This window comes from Oscarella lobularis, chromosome 14 (genome assembly GCF_947507565.1).
Source record: "Oscarella lobularis chromosome 14, ooOscLobu1.1, whole genome shotgun sequence".
Classification (NCBI taxonomy): domain Eukaryota; kingdom Metazoa; phylum Porifera; class Homoscleromorpha; order Homosclerophorida; family Oscarellidae; genus Oscarella; species Oscarella lobularis.
In genome coordinates this window covers 759207-783122 of record NC_089188.1, presented here as the reverse complement: position 1 = coordinate 783122, position 23916 = coordinate 759207, and the positions used below count along the sequence as shown (strand labels likewise).

The window sequence follows — 23916 nt, the reverse complement described above, 5'->3', positions numbered from 1 at the left end:
CCAAGATGACCATCGTGAGCCAGCGCCAGAACTGCGCCCTGGAGCGCTTCCGGAATAACAAGGCGTTGCCCCCGCCACAAACAGTCTAAGCCATCCCCTTCGATACTGAGCTCATCACGCAACTGGAAGTATGGACGAACTGCTGGCGACAACTGTGCCGCTCCTGGCCAGCCACGTTTTACGTGCTCGATGACGCTTTGAATGGTAGCGTCCGCACTCGACGCTTGCTGAAGCTGGTCACGAGTGATAGTCTGACCAAAGACTTCGACCGACAGCACTGACCAATCATCGTCTTCATCGGCGGCGTCGCTGGTCGCAACGTCGGCTGATGGCCGCGCTCCCGGAACCCGTGAAAGAAAGTCCGCGACGCGGTTGGTTGCCCCGGGAACGTATTGCACTTGAAAAGTGTACCGCCGGAGTCGCGCAAACCACCGATGAATACGCAGCGGTCTATGACCCGACCCTGGCGAATTGAGAAGAGACAGGAGGGCTTGATGATCGGTACGGACAGTAAACGGCCTACCACAGAGGTAAATATCCCAATGCTCGCACGCAAACACACAGGCTAACGCCTCCCGCTCGCTCACGGAATAACGACATTCGCGCTCCAAAAGCGCTTTTGATGCAAACGCAACAGCAGGTTCCCCGTTGGCGGAAACTTGCGACAGGACGGCACCAACAGCTGTTCCTGACGCATCGCACGTCACGAAGGTGTCGGCTCCTACCGCAAAGTGGGCTAACACAGGAGGCGTTGTGATCAAGTCCTTCAGCGCCTGAAACGCCAGCTCCTCGACGTTGGTCCACAACCACGGAGTGTCTTTTTTGAGCAGCCGACGCAGAGGTGCCGAAACCGTCGAATAATTGGGCAGAAAACGAGCATAAAAGTTCGTCATTCCCAGAAACGAGGCGACATCCTTCGACGACTTCGGTTCAGGAATACTCAAAACCGCAGCGACGTTGGACTGCAGCGGGGTGAAACCCGACGCGGAAACGTGATGACCAAAAAACTCCACCAAGTCCACTTCAAATTTGCATTTCCGAACGTTGAGCGTTAACCCCGCACGACAAAACCTTTCCAAAACTGCGGCCAGGCGTCGTCGATGAATGTCAATCGAGGGCGCATGGACAACAATGTCGTCCATGTAGACTGCTACACCCGGCAAACCAGCGAGCACAGTATCCATAACCTTTTGGAACGCACTCGGAGCTGAAGCAAGACCGAAGGGCATACGAGTGTATTGAAACACCCCTTCGTGCGACACAAACGCCGTAAGGTAACGAGACTCTGGAGCCAGAGGAATCTGGAGAAAACCTTGCTTCAGATCTAGCTTGGTATAGATCAACGAGCCGTTGAACTCCGCCGTCAGCTCATCCAAGGTCGGCAGGGGGTGTTTCCCTGGAATCACCGCCTTGTTGACTGCAACCAACCCGACACACATACATGTACGAATCTCATTCGATTTCTTTGTAGCGATTACCAGATTCGAAATCCACGGCGACGAATCGATTCGCTCAATGATCCCCGCCTCCTCCAGACGATGGATCTCTTCTGTCACTGCTGGGCGAGTTGCTAGCGGCAGCCTACGGAGCGGCTGCATTGAGGGCTGCACCGACGGATTAATGAGCGGCTGGTGCATAAACTTCTTGGCACAACCCAAGCCTGAGACGATAGACGGATATCTCAGTCTCCAAAATTCCAGAGATGAGTGAGCGTCGCCTCCTTGCTCAATTTGCGAAATCTCCATCGATGCTGGGCGAGACTCTGGAGTCGAAACGGCAAACTCCAACGCGTCAAACAAGTCAACACCTAGAAGATTCGCTCCTTCTGCGGTGATATGAAACGGAAACTTGTGCACCGACTGTCCGTCGTGACGTACGTCCAACCTGATCACTCCAAACTCCCGAATCCGATACCCGCCATACCCGCGGAGCTTCAGCGGTGACGGTCGGAGTGCAATCTCGGAAAAATAGCGGTTGTATGTAGCCTTGTTCAACACCGAAACGCGCGCACCAATGTCCACAACGAAGGAAATTTGGACCCCCTGAACGTCACACACGCAATTCTTCAACACGCCTTTTCCTCCTGAGACGGCGTTCAGATATACAGACAAGTCGTCGCCGTCGTCATCTGCAACCTCGAGGGACTGTAGAGGCGCATCACCCTGACGAGTTGCCCGACAGCAGCGCATGAAGTGCCCCATTTTCCCCGCACTTGCGACACTTTTGGTTTCTCGCCGGACACTGAGGACCGCGGTGAGTCTCGAAATGGCAGTTGGGGTCTCGAAATGGCAGTTGGGGCATTTCTTGGCCCCGGTTCCAGAGGGACTCCGCATTGACACTTGCTGCACGTCAGCGGACGCTGCAACTGTGGGCGACGGCACTGGGACTAAGGGCGCTTGGGCAGGCAGAGGTGTAGGTAACGCCGGCAGCGAAAGTGTCGACGAACCTAACGACTGTGCTCCCACAGCTGACGCGATATCTTGCGATTGTTGAGCTGCCTCCTCAATCCGCGTCGTCAGTACAAGCACTTCCTCGACTGTGAGAGTCGCCGCTTCCATCAGCAGACGAGTACGAACTTTCTGAAAACGAGTTCCTTTGATCAACTGATCGCGAATCATCTCATTTTCCAACTGGCCGAAATCACACGTCGCCACGAGCACTCGAAGGGCAGTAACATACTCCCGAGCCGCTTCGCCCGCGTGCTGAAAGCGCTGACCAAACTTGAACCGCTCCACCATGGTGTTGATACGGGGTCCGAAGTATGCGGCCAACGCCTCCTTGGCCTCGTTGAACGACGCTGCAGGCGGAAACGTCGAAAAAACGCGCTGGCCTTCCGTCCCCAGACAATGAAGGAGTAGACCTAGCTTTCGGTCGGCTGACGTGACTCCGGTCGCCGCGAGATACGTCTGGAATGTTCGAAACCAATTGCGCCACGGGTACGGAGGCGCACCTGGGTGCTCGAGGAACGGAGCGGGCGGCGAAATTCCCGTCGATGTGATGCGAAACGGTTCGACGTCGACTACGCCAAAATGTTGTCCTTAGTTCCGTAAAAGGTTAAAGCACGTTAAAGTAATCAAACCAAACACAACAAACACCACAGTACAATAGAAGAATAAGTTTCTCAAAAAATTTTGTCACCGAACTCATGATTAACATGCATATAATTAGCCTCCATGACGATCTCCAGAGGATACACAAACCGTTGATCGGTCCTTTGATACTAGCAACGCTAAGCACGCCAACCTCGAGCGTTACGAACGCAACGTCGTTGCATGATCCACCGTTGAATTCTCTCCAAGTGGATATAGCCATCGATCGGCGTCGTTGTCTCGTCCGCGAACGACGACGTCGACGTAGGGGCGACGGTGCGTTCGACCAGCGCTTCAATCAAAGGCTTATGTATTCGCAACAAAACGTGCGTCATCGGGGCCCCTTTTGCCATTTCCACACGATCGATAGCGAGCAAGTCGTACGTGTCTGTGACCCTTTCAATGCATGGATCGTCGTCTCGTCCGCGAACGACGACGTCGACGTAAGGGCGACCGTGGGAAACGAGTTCAACGAGCGCCTGCGACGAAAGGCTACATATATAAGAACAAAAGGTGCGTCATCAGGGGCCCCTTTTCTCATTTCCACGCGGTATAGCGAGCGAGTCTTGTCTGTGATTCTTTGAAACACGATCTAAACACTACAAACACTTTATTGATCCGACAAAAATCACACAAAAAAAGCTAGTCTCTTAATTCACAGTTATTCATCCACGTCGCGTTCTTGAGCGTCGTCGCAAGAGGCCAGTTTTGCTTGCTCAAAATTTTCCTTGCGACGCAGCGAACGCAGCTTCTCTCGTTCGTCCTCCAATGTGACGCGGACGCGCTCAAGGCGTCCCCTCAGATCGTACTGCAGGGCGTGCTCCCTCTCCAGCAAGCTGCGTAGGAACGTTCGCTGTGCGCGTGCAACATCCTTATCACAGGGGATTATGCTTTCTTCCCTGCCCTGCAATCTCGTCACCGATACATGAAGAGGCCCAATCTCCGAAGTCCACGGATCGAACAATTGTTGTTCGACCCATTTCGCCGCCAATGATCGCAGCTGCTGGTCAGACATTTCTCTGAACGCCAGCTGATCGACCTCGCCATACTCGTTAGCCATACTGCTAGTCTTCTACGCAAACCACCTGAAGAGCGACTGGCCAAAACAATCTGAAGACCGCCTACGAATGGGCCGTTTAGTTTGGCCACCTCCTACACGCGACAATTAATTAAGAAGCCCGGCAAAAATATGCATTCAAATCTTTATTCTCGTAGAATCGTTCAGTTAGTCAACAAAACGCAGCAAAATAAAACAGCGAAAAGTGCCAACGGGCACAAAACAAAAAAATAAGTAACTGTCACGGTGCCAACGGGCACAACACGCGTTTGATCACTTCACTCTTCCGCCGTCAGTCACCTGCGGTGGTGGCAGAGCGCCGCACGTCGACATCCTTGTGTTCCTCTTCATCTTTGGGCGCCTAGGAACTGTGCCTATATCATATATGCCCCGAGACGCAATATCACAAAGACATCACATCGAAATCGCTTCGGTCGCTTACCGCACGAAGCGCAGGCCTTGTCTTGCGAACGCGGAAGGACCAGAAAAGCGCACGATAGGTCGTACGCCGCATCGTCCACACCTCCATATGACGCCTTCGAGTAGGCCTTTGCACCTCTGGCAGCCTATTCCGCATTGTAGGGCTAGTGATATAATCTTCACTTCGACGACGATTCATCTTACGTTCCATCTTCCTTCGCGACTACGTGAGAAGTGTGCACTTTCTCACCAAGGCCACCGTCGTCGTGGCGTAGCTACATTAATTCAATTTGAGTTAGAGACATACGGACGTAGGCGTCGCCGACTTCGATCCGCACACCTGCTGGACGAGTCCACAATCTCGCACAGACATCGACGTCGATAGCAGAGCACACGGCGATCTTATTTCGAAGACGCCCAACGTCACCGTGCCATCTCCTTCCTTTCGTACGTGGGCGTCGACACTAATGGAGCGAAAGAACGTGAAACGCGACGTTCGCGGACGATCGAACGCGACGCTAATGATGGTGTAGTCGGCAATCTCGATACTCGTTCGCGTGCCGGCTATTGCTCCCGTGCTGTACGTGGGCGTTGCCGCTAATCAAACGAAGCGTGTGAACCTTGACAACACGACGTCCTCCGCAGATGATCGAACACCGTGTTGTTCGCTGACGCCGTCCACGCTACACCGCTCCTACATGCAGACAACACTGTCTAGTCGACAAAGGCAATATCGGTTCGCGTGCCGTCTGTTGCTCCCGTGTGGACGTCACCGCCAATAAAGCGAAACCTGTGATGCTCGTTCGACAAACGTACAGTACGCGACGTCGTTCGCCGACTTGCCGTTGCACATGCTATCGATCGTTTAGTCCAAAATGTTGATACTAGTTCGCGTGCCCCCCGCCGCCTGCTGCTCCCGTGCTGTACGTGGGCGTCGCCGCTAATCAAGCGAAGCGTGTGAACCTTGCCAAATGCCATGTCGTTCGCAGACGATCCAACCCGACGTCGTTCGTTGACCCCGTCCCCGCCGTGCCATCTTCTCCTCTCGGCGCTCCAATTCCTGTTCCTGACCGATCCTTCACCTCCGACCACGCCTACGCCACCTGCCAGCTAGAAGCCCTTCCTGACTATATACCGCGCAGAGAACACCAGTACACATCTTCTATCATATCGCCACTTTTTATTGATTGACAGAACACGCAGATACAGCCACCAAACACCAAAAAATCGAAACTGTCTCCGACTTACTTCTTCAAAAAACCGAGTAGGACTTCATAATAGTGAGACCGTTCCTCGCTCCGGCTAATTTCATCTTCGACTCGCATAACTTCCTCCTCGCAATGACGAACGACGGCCGCCTGAGCGCGAACGGCGCGACCGCACGCTCGTACCACACCCTGCTGGTAGGCGCGATCCACCGTCAAGAGCACTTCCTCATCGCATCCCGGAATCACGTATGTCGTCGATATTTTGAACGGCGCCATTGGAAACTCCCTCATATCTGCGATGCCAAAAAAATATTCCCTGCTCTGCACAAGCACTCAGACCATCTACCGATTTTCTGCCGACAATGGGGACAGGACAAAGACCTTCCCATTCGGGCCAATTGCAGCGCAATCCAGCATGAATCATGAATCTCTCCACCAGAACAACGACATAAGCGAACAGTTCCGCGGCCGCTTTCCAGAACAACGAGACAAATGACACACTGAGACATAGCAACTGCCAATGGCAATGCACTACACCCTACCCTAAATAGTAACAAACATCCATTTATCATTTGCTGTTCATTCCCTCCCCCCAGACCGCAATTCCCCTGCCCTATACTGCCCTCGTAAATATCCTCCGGGCAACGTACCATCTCATCACCACACCTCACTGCTTCTCACACTCACGCCTTTCTATCTCCACAGGAATCTTCTTCAACGCTCCGCCACGCACCGCCCAACTGTCTATTACTAACCACTGCCTCCAGACCGATATTATCGAACCTTCACACCTGCATAGAAGCGTGCCGTCTCACAATTCTGAACCTCCACTTTTGTTTAGCTCAACTTCGACTCCGCCTATCCTCTTCTCACACAGACGTTACAAATACACCAACTCAACCACCGAAAAATCACACTTCACTCTGAACCATCATGAGCAAGAGATACTCTCAAAGAGTGAAGGCCATGCAAGAACAATCGTTCGCAGACTTCGACTGTCAGCTATCACGGAACCACACCTATTTGCAACTGTCCACGGCATCATAACAAGCCTCTCCCCCATGAAGACATTGAAAAAATCGGCCAACAAATACTTCGACGGCCGCTTCGCCGACGAGGATCGCACCCTACGTTTCATCGGCTTTCACAGCAAACATCATCAACAGTTGCAGCAATACTACAATGCTTTCACGCCGATATCACTGGCTGCCGTAAAAATACAGAAGTCATCATACTCCGACGAGTTGGAAATTTGCCTGCAATCTACAACGAACATAGACAAATCTGACCGCACTTTTCAAGCTGACATGATTGCAATGGAAGAACCGGGCGACGCCAAAACGATATCTATTCGCGACATGGGTTCCACCGTAGCCTATCAGCTCGTCAACGTTCGCGCCAAAGTTTGCAAAATTTTTCCACCACAGAAGGTCGCAACAGGACAGCAGAAACAAGACATCATCGTTTCTGACGCTACCGACACAACACGACTAACTGTTTGGGAAGACGTCATTGGCACACTGCAGCCGAAAACCTTCTACATCAAAGTTCGCGTCTACAAAGGCAAAAAATACCTATCCTATCCAGCCCATAATGCTAGCCACATTCAAATTCCGCCTTTCAAAAACATCCACTACTACTCTTCCGACCGCGATTCAGACGACGACACCGACTACGGCGACCACATCGCAAATGCTGAAATCATCGCTATCCAAAGTCTCAACAAATACAAAGCATGCTGTTCCTGCAATGGGAAAATTGACGCCACTCTGCAACCACATCCAACTTCGGCAGATGCACCAAATGTTTTATGGACCAAAAATTACGCTGCTGTCCTGACATCACATCCGCGAACCTCCTCGTCTTCAATCCCAGCACCAACAGCAGAATCACTTTGACAGCATTCACTTCCGTTTTGCACGATATTACTCGTTCATCGGACATCACGGCCGACGTCCTCCTGGAAGCTCCCGCTTTTGACTTGCACTACGACGAAAACAAAGTTATCACCTCCGTTACTCTCGGCTCTCCACAGCAACCGCACCCCTCGCCAGCTTCTCCGACAGCCGATCACACGTCTTCGTTTCAAGATTCGGAGTCGCCGGTTCATTCACCATTCACTCAGAACTCCTTCACACCCACCAAATCACAGCTTCACCGCCCGCCTCCAACATCAACTCAATCGAAACAGAGACGCTCGACGACCTCCAGTAAGAAAGCCCGCCGCAAACTTTCGTTCAGCGAGGATCATGATGAAAAGCCAAGAACCTCCTCCAAGCGTCGCACTGTAGCTTCCACCCGTTACAACGACGACTACGACCTCAACGACCATGACGACGACTTTCAGTAAACTTATCAACTTTATCTGTTTTTGAACTACGTCATTTGACAGAGGTTCAACTTTTCGAAATTGTGTTCAGTTTTTTGTGATCACTTCAGTTCTTTTTTTGAACAATCCTTTTTCAAAAATTAATAAAAGTTCCGTTGAACACAATAATCACATGCACGCATGCCCACTTTACCCCTTCCTAGTTTCATCCATTAGTTTCTCAACAATCTCCACACCTGGGCTTTCACGTCACAAACTTTTCAAATTCACATTACTTTCGTATGTTGTCCGTATGTCTTTTCACGACTTTTCCGCTACCGGGGCCCCCTTTCGTTTTTCGGCGACACCGCGTATTATTCGCCCAAGTCACGCATTTTAATATCATTCCAAATTCACAATCAGCTTATTAGTGTCAAAAAACAAACCAAAACCGAAAAAAAAACAAAATGGTTGAACAATCCTATGCGCGCATGCGCACTTCACTCCTTCCCAGTTTAATCCATAGATTACATCCATTAGTTTCTCAACAATCTCCACACCTGCGCTTTCACGTCACAAACTTTTGAAATTCACATTACTTTTGTATGTTGCCCGTATGTCTACTCACGACTTTTCTGGCCCCCTTTTCGTTTTTCACCCCATCGCGGATTATTCGCCGAAGTCACGCTTTCTAACATGATTTCAAATTGCTTATTAGTCTCGAAAAAACAAACAAAAACATCAACAAAAACGAAAAACGAAAACACCACACTGTCTCGTACGCGAACGTCGTACGTCAGACTAGACGTCGATCTGCGTCGCGGCACACGCTCAATTTAGCTTTCTCAAAAAAAAGCCGCCGCACGTCGCACAGAGCGAACCTTTTCTTGCTCTTGCGCAAGATTTTTTGCGCCAGCTTCAGGCGTGACTGCGCGTCCGCTACGAACTCCCGCTCCTTCCTCAACAGCTCCAAGTAAACCATCTGCCCGAACGCGACGTTGCGGTCGCAACGAACCGTTATATTTCCTTTCAAGTACATGTAGCGGACCCAATCTGGACAAATCGAACTCCCCGACTGAACACGCCGCTTCCGCTCTCGCTCTGATATCTCCCACCGAGAGCCGTGCAAAATCAATTGGACCGTCCAATCCCGTCATTTCCTCCGACATGCCTCAACGAACGATTGATCGTCGATGAATGACCGCTCCAAACAAAGAGGCTCCTAATCATGCAACTCGATTCCCTGCACGTGCATGCAGGCGTGGGAAGGTTTCCACTCCAGCGCCCCAACATGGACCAATCCTGTTCGCTTTTCGACGATCGCGCCCACTATATCTCTCTTCTTTCGGCCATCATGAAGACATTTCTCCAGATCGCGTCGGTATATATTCCCCGTCACGAACCGTTAACCGCCCACGCACGTCTACAGTCCCTGCCCAGGCGTCTGCAAGCCCGAAAGGTCTACACACTAAACGTGACGCGACCCCGTTCTTCCGCGACCAACAATGCAATCGAACCATCTACTTTATTCTCAGAACGCAAAAAAAGGAACCCAACAAGTAACCCAACTAGCAGAAAAAACCAAACAAATCTGGCTACCCGCGAAGAAAACCCAATAGTACTTCGTAATAGGCGATCCGATTTTCCCGGCCGCTAATTTCGTCCTCCAGCTGACCAATCTGCACACGCAGATCAAGAATGCGCTCTCGCACGATGCAAACTTTTCTAAACTGAGCGTCGATCATGTCGTTACATCCCCAGAGGTCCATGTAGACTTCCCACGCGTCGTCTCCAGGCACTCAGTACGTCGACACAATCCTCAAGGGCGGCATTACGACGGCCCATGGATCTACCAAAAGGCCTAACGCCGACAGTCACTTTATACTTTTACTGGTTAACCTACCGACTTTCTCTCGACAATTCGGGCACCAGAGCGTATCATTCCCACACACCCGCCGAAAGTGCAGCCAGCACGCGCGATGCATCCCCTTTTCACAACGCTGGCAAACGCAAATTCTATCAGCGCCGCTGGTCGCTAAATCCTCGAGACAGATGAAACACACCGACATGTCTTCAAACACACAAGTAGACCTATGTAAACGCTCACAAATGAGACTTCCATCTTAACGCACTTCACTTTCAATGGTCGCGTGAAAACGAAAGAAAATGTAAGCGATAGAACGCTCTACGTGCTTTGAACTGAGACTTTCCACGAAGAAATGGAAGAACGAAAGCCAACCGACGCCGAACAGCCGCAAGCGACAAAGAAGAAAAAGCGCAAAGCGATCAAGACCACAAAGATCCCACGGACGCGAACGACTTCGGGAAAAAAAATCGCCAGCGAACTCGAACTCAAAATCGTTCGTCGAAATAGCGAGACCCCATCCCTCGAACGTCGCGGCACCCGTTTGTTTTAGGAATAGGATCGAGCGAGACGATTCACTCTTCCTCTCGAATGAACCGAGTTATCACTTCGTCGACAAAGGACCGAGCGAGCACTCCGCTCAAAGTCAAACGCCAGCCGACGCATCAGCGCGGACAACCAAAAAAGGAACGAAGAGCGACGACAACGAACATCGGAAGTGTGAGTGGAGAAAGAGGTCGGACTCCTTCGATCCGCGGAGACGTTGCTGATAGCGTCTGTTCTGTTTAAGGCGACATCGAATGACGCAAAATGAAAAAGACGAGGAATTGCTGCAGCAATCGCGAACGTCGCGAACTTTGACGCGCTTTTCTGCTTCTCCTTCCCGTACCAAAAACAATTGACTCTACCTTCTATATTATACAAATTTTTCTAGACATCAAAAATGGGGTGATGAGGACTATCAAATTCCAGACCCAACTGGTTCACCTCGTACTACGTCACGTCGTACGGACGCACATCACCTAAAGAACGAGAAGTCAAAGGTAAAAAATATACATCCAATTCTTCAGAAGTAAGAGTCTTACATGTCTATTAAATCCACAACATATCACGAGTTTTCTACCAAACACTCCCCTCCGTTAACTCACACACATTACTAAATTGTACCAATAACATTTGTACAATTTACTGCATGCATACAGAGATATTTTTCTCGAAAAAAACTTGTTAATCATGCGAAGAATGATGGCACTCATCCTTCGTTTCTTTTGCAATCATGCGAAGGATGGCGGCAGTCATCCTAAGCTTTTTTACTAATTATGCAAAGGATGACGGCACTCATTCTTCGTTTATTTTGTAATCATGCGAAGGATGACGGCACTCATCCTTCGCTCCTTTAGTAATCATGCGAAGGATGACGTCACTCTTCCTTCGCTTCTTTAGTAATCATGCGAAGGATGACGGCACTCATCCTTCGCTTCTTTACTAATTATACGAAGGATGACGGCACTAATCCGTCTCTTCTTTAGTAATCATGCGAAGGATTACCGTACTCATCCTTCGCTTCTCTTGTAATCATGCTAAGCTTAGATGACCGCACTCATCCTTCGCTTCTTTCTAATCATTCGAAGGATGACGGCACTCATCCTTTGTCTTCTACAATTGTAATCATGCGAAGAGTGACGGCACTCATCCTTTGTTTCCTTCGTAATCATGCGAAGGATGACGGCAGTCATCCTTCGCTTCTTTAGTAATCATGCGAAGGGTGACGGCACTAATCCTTCGCTTCTTTTGTAATAATGCGAAGGATGACGGCTATCAACATTCGCTTTTCTACTAATTATGCGAATGATGACGGCACTCATTCTTCGCTTCTTTTTTAATCATGCGAAGGATGACGACACTCATCCGTCTCTTCTTTAGTAATCATGCGAAGGATTACGGCACTCATTCTTCGCTTCTTTTTTAATCATGCGAAAGATGACGGCACTCATTCTTCGCTTCTTTAGTAATAATGCGAATGATGACGGCACTCATCCTTCGCTTCTTTTGTAATCATGCGAAGAATGGCGTCACTCATCCTTCGCTTTTTTTTGTAAATATGCGAAGAATGACGGCACTCGTCCTTCGTTTCTTTTTTAATCAAGCGAAGGATGATGTGTGCCTGTTACGCCTGCAAATTGTTTCTTGTACCAGTACCCGGACAATACACTTGTCCCCGGATAACCAGTGTCATTTTACCTTGCGACGCTGCCCGTATGTGTGTATTACGCAGTAACTATAGGGACCGCGCATTTCTGCGTAAATGGCATCACCGTCCTTGCCTGCAAAATGCTTCGATAACGAGACCGGCGTTGTTTCCCGTATTACGCTGCTTCCCTGCCTGCAAAACGTTTCGCATCGTCATCTTTGCCTGCAAAACGTTTCGCATCGTCATCTTTGCCTTCAAAACATTTCGCATCGTCTCCCGTATCACGCGAAAGCTTGCGAGTTTTGCAGCAAGCCATGCAGTGCCATACACGCACGAAGAAGGAGAAGTGGTGTTTTTCTGGACTCAGGTCGTTCCAAAACGGACATTCTGCCGAAAAAGAAAGTGTTAGGGCATTTCTCCTTTACAGAAATGGCTCTTCTAGGCTTGTTTGAGCCGTTGTCGTCTTCAAGTCTTTTTTCTGCTGCTTCCGAACAGATTAGAACGAAGAGAGAAATGGCGCGACGTTTGATCCATTGACGATTGGGACGATTCTTGACGACTCTTACAGGTACACTTCTTGGGCACTGGTGAAGAAAAAGTTTTTAGACGATTTGTCTCTTCTGTTTAGTCCTCGGTGGGTCATAATTCCAAGTCAGAAGCGTTTTGGAGAATCATAGTGTCACATTAAAATTTATACCTTCCATATTTATTGATGATATGAATTTCTTAGTTTTGGATATTTCCTCTTCGAATGTGGAAGGTGCGAAAAACAGAAACACCGCTGAACGTCAAAAAATAGAAGCATCTATCATCTGGATCTAAGGTTTATTTCTTGCGATATTACCCAACTGAGTGAGTACGGTACGCGACAGAAATTCGATCCCAATATGGCAATAAAAGGGCGAGAGAACATAGGTAAGGCCCCCAACTGAATTATTTTGAAGTATCAGTGTCAAGATCCTCTAGCCAGAACAAGAGACAATCTCATGTCAGCTGATTACTTCATCTCCATCTATTTCAAGGAAGTGATAAAAAGTTATGAACTCAGATCACGTCTTTCTGTCTTTCTAGCATATTATATGATGTCGGTATCGACGTGGGCGCTCTCGTATCAGAAAAGATGATGTGAAATGACCATTGATTTTTTTGTGTATTGATTAATATTAGCATGAGAATGCTGCTTAGAGGCGCACAACACGATCCACACTTCTGTCTCTTCAAGGCGCTGGGATTATATTAGGCATACATTAGATTAGGCTAGAGGATTAGATAGGTGTGCGTTAGTTAGGGCACCGGCGGGGTGGTGCACCCCGCGTGCGCTGCTGCCGCCATGAAGGAAAGGGCATGGTACAGAGACTTTATTTTAATAAAAAACAAAAAATGAACAGCCTTTTCCCTTATCTTCGGGCAGTTTTTGTTCACGGGGTCTTGCCAAGGACCCCGTAGGAGCAGTTTTTTTCACTGGGTCTTGCTCAGGACCCAAGAGCAGTTTAGAGCGTCATACCCAGGATAAAGATAAACAATGTGAGTTAAACGGAGAAAAATGTGAGTAAAAAAGAGAAAAATGTTTCTTACCGACTTTCTCATGCAGGATGTAACTGTCGCTACTTCCTTTACCGCTTCAGCTACTTCCTGCATCTGTCTGTCTCAAGTGACCAATAGCACTGGCTTCGATCGGCTCGTTGCATCTGCAGCACTGATGGACTTCCTTTGTCTGCTTGATGTCCTATCAGGTTATCCACGTCTCCGTGAAGAAGGTGAAAGGACTGACTGCTAATGGAGAAGGAAGTTATAGGATTTTCACGTCCTAGATAGGATTCTTACTGTAAATTTTTATGTTGCATTGTTGGAATCCACCTCCATTGCGATTAGGGGGAGAGCGCGATTGGGCTGAAGAAAATCGGTGGCATTGGCGCCGTAGTCGTCGTGCCACATCGTGTGGTTAGTGCAGGAGTGTCGATTCAGGTAGGTGTTGCTCAGAAAGTCCCATGCAAGCGTTCGAATCTCGTTTTAGACGCTTAGCGGCCGCGATCGGTCGAGAAATGGAGGAGACATCTTTTTCTTTAGTTGGAATTCCAACCTGCAGTTTCAAGAGTTTCAAGAGTTTGTCTTTTAGCATCTGCTCGGCGGAATTCGCAGTTGTATTCCTGAAAGGAGCCCATTCAAACTTTACTTAACCAATACAGTGTTTTCGTTCTTAGCTAGCTTTGTTGCGCTAATTTTCGCTGCTGCAGTAACGGCAGGAGCCGTAAAACGCTCTCTTCGTCTTTGCGTCGCGACCACGTGATGAAGATACATTTTGTTATCCACACAAATAACACAAGACAAAATAAATTTCGCGAATAATTTTTGAATGCTTGTAAACGCGGCATATTAGATGCAAGATACTGTATTGCCTAAAATGATACGATTTACAATGAATGCCGCTGAGATTAGTTTTTATTCACCTTCGCCCTGCAACAGCCTACTTCATTTTCCAATAATAAAATCATGGCTTCTGGCAGCACATGATCGAACATGGTTGATAGCTAAAATGAGGTGGGTAATGCTGTTCCATAGTCCAAAAGTCTTTCTTACGTTAGAGAAGGCTTGAACGTCAAAGTGTAGAAAACTCGTCTTCTTGTGGCCGGGTCTGAGTAACTCCTTTTCCAGCATATCTTGCAGAGTTTTGCATGCCTTCTCTTTAAGAGGTTCAGCCAAAAAACATTTTCCTTTGGGTAGGATATGCCGATAATATACGTAACTTAATTGCTAACTTTTACTTACCGTTTTTTCGCCTCAATACAGTTGTGTCTTTCGGAGCGTGCTAAAGAAGGCTTTTGCAAAAAAACGTATATAGATAAGCGGAGCACCTTTTTGCGAAATACTTCTTGTAACACGCCGACGTCACTGCAAATAATTTTTTCAACATTACTTGGAGTCAGTTGTTCCATCCTTATATTCAATATTATCAACAACAGTATATTATAAATATTTCCAAACGCAATTATTACCTCTGCGTTATTGATGCATCAGAAATATTAGTTTTTTCTGACACAATGTCAGCGATGTCTCTTTTCTTCATTTTTGTCCACATTACTTCTGTAGCCCACTTCCTGATATTAGGCATGTCCTTCTATTAGTGACAGCGAGTCATTTCGCCAATGAATTAAAAACTCTAGCTGGAATTCAAAACCTGATTGAAATCTATTTTTCTCTGCAAGAGAAACGAAAGTGCTGAAAAATTAAACCTGGTAAGTGATTTGCCATTACATTCTTTCACAATTTGAATTACCGTTATGACGAATACTCCGCAGTCGAAGCTGTTTTCTTGTTTGGGAAAGGGTCCCTAAAACAGAACACGTTTATCTTTACGCCAAGGGAAATATCGGCCAAGAAAAAACCCATTCACTGCAGTACGAGCACGACCATTGTTTTGTGGGTATTGCACTGATCATTACAGACATTAGTTTTCTAAACAGCACTCAGTCATTCTGCTTCATTCGGCAGATTAGAGATAAATACAAGTACTTACTTAATTAGTGTTGCCCAATGCTCGTTATTCTCTCCAAGAGGGTCCAAAACAAACACTTGCTGAGTCTTCAGCGAAACAGCCTACAAAGTAACATGTGCATTCAGCGATGAACACTACCTACACCAAGTAGCCAATGGCATGTGTCATGAATAAGCATGACAAGGTAGTTAAGTTCTTCAATGCTTTTAATACGCTTCAAGATATTCTATGTTATATTCTCTTTGTGATAGGCTATTAGTTGTTCTTACTCCGGAGTAACGTCCATCGAGAAAGATCGTCGAACCTTTTATTCTTAAGAAGTGTAGACCATATTGGGTCCATGACAAAAACATTTTGTTGCGTTGATGGAATGCACTCAGTTGTAATTGCAAGAAAAGCGTTAATTATCTAAGAAAGGTATTGTGTTTTATGTTGAAAACAGTGGCTTTCTTACGTTGTCGGTCAGCCAACCGTTATTCCATAGCGGGACGAGGTCACTAGGACTCAGGTCACAGCCGGCAACTGTTCCAATTGTCCTTTTGTCCTTTCCGTCAAGTTTCTTTATAACTTCCTGCTTAAAAGATAAATATCGCGAAACTATTTTTAGCCAACGCTCCTGACCGAAACTTCCTGCGTGCTTTCGTCGTACTGCTTAAAACAACTTTCCGGCCATGAATACAACTCAACGTCTGATTGAACATGATGATATGTAATAATAAAAATGATGTCAAACAACCATTCCTAGGCGGCGACGAAGATCGAAAGGACAACGTTGGCGACGGAACTGACGTGAATTTGCCATGATTCGACGAGACAGACAAGTTCTCGCTGGACAAGACCGTCGAATCTATCAACAAATTTAAACCATTTTTAAGATGTTTTAATGAAGGACGTTTTATGACATTTTATATACCGTCTACTGGAATACTTTGCGCGGTTTTTTGCGTGTCTGATGTCGCTGAAAGAAAATCGCATTGGTTTTCCTTTCTCTGCGTAGATTTAATTAAACCATATGATTAAACTAAGCAAAAATCGTCCGAAGCCTTGGAGTACATACCTTTTTCACAATAGACGCTGTGTTGTGAGGTAAGACGGTACAGAGCTTCTGCTTGGTTGAGTTCTTCAAGCAGCAATCCTTATTGAAACCGTAGGAGCAAAGATATGATCGGCGCTTTGAACATTCCAGCGAGCATAGGCATTCACGGGTTCTTTTTCGCCCTAAGTAAATTAGATAGAGGCAATTTCACAATTTCGAAATCACTCCTGCCTCGGCCACAACTTGACACCGTCTCCTTTCCATACTTTTGGCGCGCCTGCATTTGCTTCACATTCTCTTCCGCCGTTGTTAAGGAAGTAAGCTTTGTCACTGGCAAACTAGCCTGGTGCTCCTTGTCACCAAATTGATATTTCACCTTGTGAACAATGTTGGTTCTTTTAGACGCTACGCAATGAATATACTTATATATGATATACATACTTTGTACATGTGATCGCCATCAAGCGCTGCTACGGTTCCAGTAACAACGACTTCAGTCAGCCGTTTCCCGCGTTGTTTGCTACCAGGCGCAACTGGCACTGACGCTCGTATTATAACCTTTTCTCCAACGCTGTATTCGCTCGGCGGGTTTCTTTTTAATTCTCTCTCCACCATTTTCTGAGATGATTTCTCGTTCCATTCTCGGCCATCGCTTCTTATTGCCGATGCCAATTCCGAGCAAGCCAAAACAGAGTCCAAAGTTGACTGAGAAGTTTCGAGTCGCAAAAGGCGCACACCTAATAAAAGATGTATCCGTATATAAGGTTTTTTCATGCGTTATAGCTGTACTTCATTTGTGTCATCCAGACATGAAAAATTGCCACGGACATTCTTATCGGCACACTGCGCGATTTGGGACGAGCAGCGACGACCGTGAAAAAGCTCAAACGGTGAATAGTTACCTTCCATAGAGATCAAGAGTAAATTATTATTTGTTTAAAAGACATGCATCTTTACCCCCAAAACTGGCATGAGGAGTGGTGTTATAAAGATGCTGGTATATTGGTAGCTGGTCAACCCAGCTGACATCTGTTCTGCTCACGCGAACGTCATGAAGCAGTTTGTTTTTCCAAGAACAATGGCTGCGTTCAATCTTAAGAAAAGAAATATATTTTCATAGCAGAATACATCATTGCATATCCTTACCTTTCCCTGGCTCTGTGGATGGTAAGGTCGACTAGTGATTATTTGCACATCCAATACTTTCATGAGTTCCTTAACAGCTCCTTTGAATTCTGTTCCTTGGTTGCATTGGATCAATCTCGGTGCTCCGATGTCGCAGTATATGCGAATAAGTTGCTTGGACACTTCCGCTGCCGTTTTGCGATGAAGTGGTCTCAAAATGACGTATCGGCTAAATACGTCGATAACTGAGAGCACATAGCGGTATTCATTGCCATCGGACGAGCATGGAGGAAATTCACGCATGTCAACTAAATCAATTTGATTTCGCTCCATTGGTGACAGTGCAACAATAGGACGCATTGGAGCCTTATTTGCGAATACAGTCCTCCGCTGCTGCAGAACATATATTAATTTATTAGTTAACCCAAAACGTTTAGCGGTCAAATCATTTACCGAGGTTTCCGACGTTTTCAACCAATTCTGAATTGCCTCAATGGACACGCCAACGTAGAAACCTGAATTTTCCTAAACATTTTACATAAAAATGTTACGCCCACAGGATTAATTTTTATTAGGCCATGTAGAGCTTTTGCACCGCCTCCTTTCCGAACAGAAAAGTAATGCTGAATAACTGGTTCGACGTCGCTCGTTCTGCACCAGACTTTGCCGCATTCAGACAAAATGACTCGTTCGACCATGCCGTCGCCGTCACAGTCGGAAAGGAAATTCGCCGAGACTTTGCCAAGGTGTAGAGGGCGGTTCTTCGTTAATGCAATTCTGCGTCCTTTCAATTCCACTTGTGACCACAGCCTGCACGGTTCTCGCAGGAGGTGAGGAAATTTCACAAACTTGATGAGAGCGCTATACACATCGTCTAAAACAGGACTATCTTTTCGAAAATTCTTCTGCATAAATGGTGATTTATTAGAACAAGTAAGGATTGCGCGTGCTGATTCATACCTTGAGAGTACTTTCTTCAGTACCGCCCAAAGATGGGTCCTCTCCGCTTGTAAGGCTCGGAGTAGTCGATAAGTACTGTCTAATGTCAGCCTAAAATTCATACACAAAAATTAAAAATTGGTAAAATATTTACTAAAATTGTGCTGACGGCGGTTTCTTGCAGGTCAGACATTGAGTAATTCGCTGCAATTTTATCCCTAATAAAAATGACGTATATACCACATCACCAGATTCATGTCTCTCACATCACTCGGAGCAGATACTTACCAAGGCGAACGCGAACCATCCGGCGGAATAAATGCAGTAGAGGATTGGCCTTCGCTTGCTGGAGATCGTGATCGCTGTTCAGAAATGGACATCTAGTGAAGACCATGTAAATTATATCTTCCGGAGCACGATCACGGGTTTTTCGACATCTTCAGCCCGAGTAACATGCTTGCATACGTCTATTTTACCTCGACGACTGCAGGAATATTCTTTTTGGAAGCGGTTGAATTCGCCGTGAAAACGCCCACGTACGGGTACTCCCACGACGTACTGCCTGAAGAAAATCAACAGTCGCAAACTTATCTCACATGTAACGTTGCAGACGCGTCATCAGTTGAGTAACTTTATGCACCATTGCAGACATGTAAGTTAACGGATAGCGGAAGCCATTTAGACGTTTGTCACGCGCTAGGAGGCGGGTCTCAGCCTCGTGTCATCTTCCCATATGATGCTTTTCCTCTTACCTGAGCGTAAAGCTAGCGTCGTAAGCATGATGGGATAAGATAGTGCATTGCTTCCACAACAGTGCCATCAATGTAATTTATCACGGCAGCGTGTTTCATCACCGTTTGTCACGCTTACTAAATTCTTCTGCAATTTTTAACCAGAAATAGTAGAATTTATAAGCAACCACCCTTCCTTCCAGTTGTCGCGCCCCCAATAAAATCTTGAAAGATGTTGATGCATTAGAAAACCATCTTTAGACAACTACCGAGTCAAAATCCTTCACCCTATGCACACACGTTACCGCACCGCTGAGTCTTCCTCCTGCAACAACAAACGAACCAAAGCCATTTAAGCGCAAACCATTACCTAAATACTTATCTGATATAAAACCGTTCTTTGAATATCATGCAAACTTCTTCCACATCCTAAACCCATCACAATCAAATAAACATACGCAATGTTGTAATAGAACGCGTCTTCACCTTGCCATCATATTTCACGTCGAATTCAAAAAGAGTATTTCGAATTTTCGGCTTTTCTTGCTTTGTCCCATTTCCAGATTGAGCTTGCAATTGACGTCGTCCACGTAATGGAGAGTGAGTCTTGTTGTGTACCAAGCAAGCAAGCAAGCAATTGCTGAAAACAAGCCAGCAAGCACATAATTAAATCAAATAACAAATCCTTTTACCGTCAAGGTCGTCTTCAATCTATCAGTCCTTCGCTTTATTGCAATTTTTTGCTCAAGACGGTACGCTTGGAACAGCCTAAAAAGCGTTAGGAGAACACTATTCGTGGAAAGGGTCGTTTGTCTGAATTTGTTGCTTCCCTTCTGGACTAGCTCCAGTTCGAATACTGCAAAGATTGGCCTCCTCGTCGTTTCTGAACGCTTTTCGTCCCAATTCGATTCGTCTTTTACTAGAAATTCGGCAAAATGACGAGCTTGTACTCGAAGGTGCCGCCTTTCCGACAATTCTTGCCAATTCACAGCTCGCCTTCAACCTTAGCCATTCGTTTGCGCGATTGGAAGTGGCGGAAAGACGTTCTCTGCATCAGATTTTCGCTCGTTGATCCCCTCGAACAACGCATGTGCGTACACACATGGTAGGGTTAGGTTAGAGGGTAGGGTTATGGGTTACGATTCAGCATTCCGTAGAACATATCGCAGATTACGTAAGCGCAAACAACACATGAGCACCTTCAAAGCAGCGTCTGTGCTGCTGATTACAAAAGACGCAGGATTTCGCGAACGACGCTACTTTACAACGGGTGTGAATTTGACCGTCACCGATGTCTTCAAAATGACCACGAAAATGCATTCGAGACTTAGTTACTAGTCAGAACGTCGGTTTTTCATTGAAAAACGGTCGAGAAAAAGTTTTCTGTAGCGCGCGTTAGAGCTTTCAATGTAACTTTGAGCCCTAATTGCGACTTTCGAAAAAGGAAGTCTGACAATATTAAAGCGAAAAAAGACTTAGCACTACCGTGTCTCTAAACTGTATAATTTGGAGCAAAATCCGTGGGCTTTTTTGCCCCTATTCGAAAAGTGTCGATTTCTCGGCCGAGAAAGAACGGATTCAATTGCAATTTCACAGTTTACCTAGTTGCTTACACGAGCATTGAGCCGTGCTGGTCAGCAGCGGCTGCGACTGCTGGTTCGCAAAACGACTTGCAGCCTGGCGAAGTTCTTAGAGGCTTTAGCTACATTCATATAACTCAACGCGCGTTGCGCGGTTGGTGGCGGATCCTGGCAATTTTGCTCAAATTTACTGATTTTACACTGCCTTATGCAGAATTAGTAGAGAAAGCGATCTATGCTAAAAGTTTTGAAATCCGACAATTTGTTGACGAGTTATTCACGATTAAAAAACTGATGGTCCCGGATGCAATTTTTAAAATGAATATCTCTTTGTAATCATACTTTCAGACAACAAGCTTAGACTCAAAAAATTCAAATATTATGTTCCCTATTTGTTCCAAGTTTCAATTGATTTGAAATTGCCGTTACAGAAATCAATAACCACTAATTTTTACATATATTTGTGAATATTTCGAAAGAAATAGCAAATTTCACAATAATCTTTTTTGCAGTGAGGTCCGGAGATGTTATTGCGTTTTTTCAGACAAGAAATTAAAGTTCAGAAACTTTATTTTGAAAAGTAATTATAAAAATACAAAAAAAGAAAAAATTCAAAAATCGTTCAAAAGTCTTCATCATGATCTAGACAACATGCAAAAAATAAAAGAGAAAGGATTCAAGACTATAACTCGAAAAACGTCTCCACAACTTACTGGTTTCCTTCGTAGCCGTCTTCCGGCTACTCGTTGTCTTTTTCCTTCTTTCTTGAAGCATCAGAGGAGCCTAAGAAGTTGGAAAACATGACGAGAAGGACACCATCGCTCGACTTCGCACTTCCGGTTAGGCTCCCGAAGCCGATGCGTCTTTTAACGAAGCACGGCAGTCTGAAAGAGCCTTCCGGCGCGAGCCGAGGCGGTTCGTGTGCCAGTGAAGAGAGGAACGGCTGACTCCCGCGCAGCCCACCTCCCTTCGACTTGGCCAATGCCTTTGAGAACTCACCTAAAGCGAAGAGGAGCGTCGCCGAAGGCTTCTCTTCGCTCGTCGGCCGCTGCGCGATGTCTTCCTGGCAAAGGGAGCGACAAACAGAGAGTGGGTGAGTCGGACCGATGGCGCACGCAGACGAAAACAGTTTGCAGGCAGTTGTGAATGCGTTCTCTTGCGTACTTACTTACGCATACGTATTTCTGGCATTGATACCATATGCATGCGCACGACTTTTTGATATTAAGCATCAATTACGACAAGAAACATTTTGCAGGCAACACAGCACTCATCCTTCGTTTCTTTTGTGATCATGCGAAGGATGACGGCAATCATCCTTTTTCTTCTTTGTAATCATGCGAAGAGTGACGGCACTCTTCCTTCGCTTCTTTTGTAATAATGCGAAGGATGACGGCACTCATCCTTCACTTTTTTACTAATTATGCGAATGATGACGGCACTCATTCTTCGCTTTTTTGTACTCATGCGAAGGATGACGGCACTCATCCTTCGCTTCTTTTGTAATCATGCGAAGGATGAAGGCACTATCTTTCGTTTCTTTTTTAATCATACGAAGGATGACGCACTCATTCGTCGCTTCTTTTGTAATAATGCGAAGGATAACGGCACCCATTCTTCGCTTCTTTTGTAATCATGCGAAGAATGGCGGCACTCATCCTTCGCTTTTTTTGTAAATATGCGAAGAATGACGGCACTCGTCCTTCGCTTCTTTCTAATCATTCGAAGGATGACGGCACTCATCCTTTGTCTTCTTTGTAATTATGCGAAGAGTGACGGCAATCATCCTTTGTTTCTTTTGTAATCATGCGAAGAGTGACGGCAATCATCCTTTGTTTCTTTTGTAATCATGCGAAGGATGACGGCACTCTTCCTTCGCTTCTTTTGTAATAACGCGAAGGATGACGGCACTCATCCTTCGCTTTTTTACTAATTATGCGAATGATGACGGCACTCATTCTTCGCTTCTTTTTTAATCATGCGAAGGATGACGGCACTCATCCTACGCTTGTTTTTCAATCATGCGAAGAATCATGGCACTCATCCTTCGTTTCTTTTGTAATCATGCGAAGGATGACGGCAATCATCCTTCGCTTCTTTCTTAATCACACGAAGGATGACGGCACTCATTCGTCGCTTCTTTAGTATCATGCACTCATCCTTCGCTTCCTTTGTAGTCATGCTAAGGATGACCGCACTCATCCTTCGCTTCTTTCTAATCATTCGAAGGATGACGGCACTTATCCTTTGTCTTCTTTGTAATCATGCGAAGAGTGACGGCACTCATCCTTTGTTTCCTTTGTAATCAAGCGAAGGATGACGGCACTCATCCTTCGCTTCTTTAGTAATCATGCGAAGGGTGACGGCACTAATCCTTCGCTTCTTTTGTAATAATGCGAAGGATGACGGCTATCAACATTCGCTTTTTTACTAATTATGCGAATGATGACGGCACTCATTCTTCGCTTCTTTTTTAATTATGCGAAGGATGACGGCACTCATTCTTCGCTTTTTGTACTTATGCGAAGGATGACGCACTTTTCCTTCGCTTCTTTAGTAATCATGCGAAGGATGACGACACTCTTTCTTCTTTTGTAACCATGCGAAGGATGACGGGACTCATCCTACGCTTGTTTTTTAATTATGCGAAGAATCATGGCTCTCATCCTTCGTTTCTTTTGTAATCATGCGAAGGATGACGGCACTCATCCTTCGCTTCTTTTGTAATAATGCGAAGGATGACGGCACTCAACATTCGCTTCTTTACTAATTATGCGAAGGATGACGGCACTCATTCTTCGCTTCTTTAGTAATAATCCGAATGATGACGGCACTCATCCTTCGCTTCTTTTTTAATAATGCGAAGGATGACGGC

General features: G+C 46.4%; 2 long non-coding RNA genes across 2 annotated transcripts; both read left to right on the top strand.

The window, feature by feature from the left end:
* The first annotated feature begins 10303 nt into the window (after nt 1-10303).
* On the top strand, nt 10304-11089 carry LOC136195322 (uncharacterized). The gene is made up of 4 exons (XR_010671879.1): nt 10304-10442; nt 10500-10682; nt 10737-10831; nt 10881-11089. It is a non-coding gene; the product is annotated as an uncharacterized lncRNA (long non-coding RNA).
* A 1508-nt stretch (nt 11090-12597) lies between these two features.
* Nucleotides 12598-13474, top strand: LOC136195314 (uncharacterized). The gene is made up of 3 exons (XR_010671874.1): nt 12598-12705; nt 12766-13052; nt 13104-13474. It is a non-coding gene; the product is annotated as an uncharacterized lncRNA (long non-coding RNA).
* Nucleotides 13475-23916: the final 10442 nt, after the last annotated feature.